Source organism: Poecilia latipinna, unplaced genomic scaffold (genome assembly GCF_001443285.1).
Source record: "Poecilia latipinna isolate Pla-1442-1.1 unplaced genomic scaffold, P_latipinna-1.0 Scaffold60, whole genome shotgun sequence".
Lineage (NCBI taxonomy): Eukaryota > Metazoa > Chordata > Actinopteri > Cyprinodontiformes > Poeciliidae > Poecilia > Poecilia latipinna.
The window spans coordinates 660,156-663,869 of NW_015112676.1; positions in this window are offsets into that span (position 1 = coordinate 660,156).

The following is a 3,714-nucleotide window of genomic DNA, read 5'->3' on the forward strand; positions in this document are numbered from 1 at the left end:
CACAGAGCGCTGTGAAAACGTATTTTCCCTCGCTTGAATATGTCAGACAAACCTAATTTCACTGTGGAGAAAAAATAAATAAATAAAGATAACGTGACTGAATACAGATTGTCTTTCTCAAAGGATGTTTTGATTGCTAAGGGGAATAACGCAATGTGAGCCAACAGGACCTAATGAAAGTAATCACAAACCTGCCGTCTGCTTCCGTCCCAGTGTTTGTGATAACTGACGGTGAGTCTTTGTCATCGACGCCGTGTGAGAGTTTTGGCCCACTCTTCTTTGCAGAATTGTTTTAATCCGGTCACGTTTGGAGCTTGAAATGACAGCTTAAAGTCTTGTGAGGTTAAGACTCCACTGAACACTTTGGATGCCTAGTAACAATCTCCATTAGCAGCAAAGTTGATTAGACATTATTTCAAGTGTTGCTGGAGTTTTCACTCCAACGCTTTGTTCCTCTCCGTGCTCAGAATCGGGTGAAATTGTGACGCAGATTTCATCGGTTTTGATAGGAAATTGTAAATGTATTGTAATTTCTCAAAAGGAATACCTATCTAATGTGGATTTTTATTGCTTTATTGTTTGGTGCCTCCTTTCTTATGCTGCTACGATTGTTCAATATTTCAGAAACCACTGACGATTCTCCTAACTCCTCCTTACACCAGGCAGGATGTGGTTAGTTGAGCTCGTTTTCTAAAACATTTTCCAACGCTGCATCTTAGTGAGATAGAATATCCTTGAAATGTTCTTTTCTCTTACTAAATAAAATCAATAAAGTAAAAGACTATATATATATATATATATATATATATATATATATATATATATATATAGCCTACTGGGCAGTCAATTCAGATTTAGGCTTTTCCTTAAAATTAGCTGAAATATTTTTGTAAGATCAGTATCTGTATATAAATTTCACTTTTTGGAATTATTGAATACTTAAACTTTCCACAGATATTCTAATTTATTGGGAAACGCTGTGTGCAACTTATCTCAGTTATGTGCTTCCCACGCCTGCAAACATTTATCACCTTGTCCAGGACAGGCCTTATTCCATCGCGAAAGAATCTCTACCTTTTTTTTTTTTACTTTTTTTTTTGCCATGCATTATTTCTTTGTGTTTTCTTGCCAGCAAATCTCACTCTTGTTGTCTTTTGAGAAAATGTGAGCGAAAGCTTTATACAACTGCTGAAAGTCAAGACCTTGTTTATAGATTGGTTGCGTTTTATTGTCAGCATATTCCTCATGCCCTTCTGTTTCAAGATGGATGTTCTATTTTTAATCCCCGCCCGCTATTAAACATATAATTTAAGCATAAAATATCTTCAGGAGCACATCCAACCTTTGCCAAGAGGGCTTTTTTTTTTTTTTTTAAATCTTGAAGTACTTTGTTACTAGCAGCATGTTGTGCAAACCCTTTTTGTTCCCCCTTTTCAGGTTCTCTGCATCCACAAAAATTACTAAACAACAACTACGTAACTCCCGATAATTTATTTAGACAGAAACTTGCATTTTTTAGCACAATGTGCAGTGTGTCCTTGGCGGACCTGAAGAGACAGACTAGTTGCAGACGGAAGGAGAAGCGTCAAGTTCTAAAAACTTTCATACTGGTGGAACATTGTGGGAGGTGTCAGGGAAAGGTTTTGAGTTCTTCTGGCTCTTTGGGGGGATTCCAACTAAAAAAATAAAAAAGCTGGCAAGCTTTTTTAAGATCCCCTCTTAACCATTTGTTTAATGTGTGGTTTATAAATAATAAAAATAAATAAATACAGAGAGAAAACCCACCGTGTGTCTAACCGGCCAAGGAGGGGCTTTGAAAGATAGCAGCTATGAGCTCCGTCATTGTTTTCCCAGGAGGGCCTTACCCAGAAAGGACTGCTGGAGTGTCGCTCTGATCAGCCTCTGCCAAGCCTGGAGCTCGTCACACATAAGACACACAAATGACTGCCAACCAGAAGCCTATCGCACGCTAAACAAAAGGGGGCCGCATTCCTTGTGTATTCCCACACGAGGACACATCCTGCAGCAGGGCAGCAGTGGGATGCAGGGCCTCCACGGGGGAATTGGCCCAGAACAACACTTCCTCTGCTGAAGGCTTATCAGCTCTGCTTATGTTTTTTTTGTTTTTTTTCATTATCTTCATTCTTCAACCCATCCCTGCCTCCCACTGTCCTCCGTCCGTCCCACCAGATTTATGTGGGTTGATGAGAAGCTTCGGTATTGATCACTTTTCCGACGCAGCTTTGAAGAGGAAGATGCTTTGACACTTTTGATGGCGAACGCACATCCACAACTGATCTTCTGATTAGGACTTTGTTTCATAATCATGTACAGGACACAAATATGGGTTAAAGCTTGCTTGTTTCAGTCAGTCAACATAATTAGCATGTGTCAAGGTCTTTCTGTGAAGAACCCAAGACAAAGTCGGCTCTTATGTAATGGTTTGAAGACATTGTGGAGAATACAGAGCAAGGTTAATTTTATTTTTGAAGAATTTTTTTTTTTAGTTTAACTAGAAGTTGAGAAAGCTCTGACTACCTTCACACTAAATAGCTTATGCTCAGTGTTTTTTCTTCTTTTTTTTTTTGTGCACAAATGTCTGGTATTGAATTGAACCCCAGTGTGTTTATTTTTTGTAGGCGATACCTTCACAGTTGGTGCAGTGAAACTCACTCAAGGTATAATAAATCCTTTAAAATCTTATGTCATTGGTGCGATTTGTACTTGGAGAATAAACAAATTAAATAAATTAGAGTTACAAATTAAACACAAATCCCACCAAACTCAGAAGCCTGCATTCAATATGGCTGCCGTGGAGATAACTGTAGCAAGAGTTGCACAAGTAAACTGTTAATTTGCCCTTCTGATGGTTTGTAGCACCACTTGAATACAGGACTGTCCAGTCTCTGTTTATGTATACATCCCTTCAGGGTTTCAGTACATAAATTAGGGAGAAATATATTATTACTAACTTGTATTGTTTGCGAAACCATTGCCGGGCAACATGTGCTTCACCCTTTGGTCTCCCTGTGGTTGGCAAGAGAGCCCCAGAGAGTGTGAAAGCGAACAACAAAAAAGACAATCAGTTGTGTGTTTTGTTACACACTATAATTATTTGAAAAGGTAGGCTTTCAAGTTTGTTTGTTTTTTTTACATTGTCTGGAAAAAAAAAAAAAGAAAACCTGTGATGACAGATTACCTGCGTTTTCACTGCAGCAATAACTTAATTTTCATAATTTTTTTAATTAATCCAATCAGTCAGCCATACTCTGTAGCAGCAGTACAGATTAAATAACATCTATATGCGGTGGTCAATATTATTGCTGATAAGACGACTGCAAAGTGCTCTTATATGCAGAGTTGGTTGGGAGCTACCCACATAAAATTTATTGGTCTTCATTAGTTTAAAAAGGATGCGAAAATATCTGCTCAGGTCATTTTCAGGCCAAGCAGTTTTTTTTTTTTTCGGCGTTGACTGATGTCTAAAGTATGAATGTGAACGACGGCTAAAAACGCTCTGGCCACTTTATTAGATACACCAGTTCCAGCTACTTGCTAACACAAATAACGAATCCCTGCCGCAGTGCGTTTAGACTTGTTGATCTTCAGCATCAGAATGTGACCAAACAGGATTTAAGTGACTTTGAATGCCAGCCAGTAGCGTCAGGTAGCGTTGCACCTGGTTATGTCAGTCTCCCAACCTGCACTTTCCAT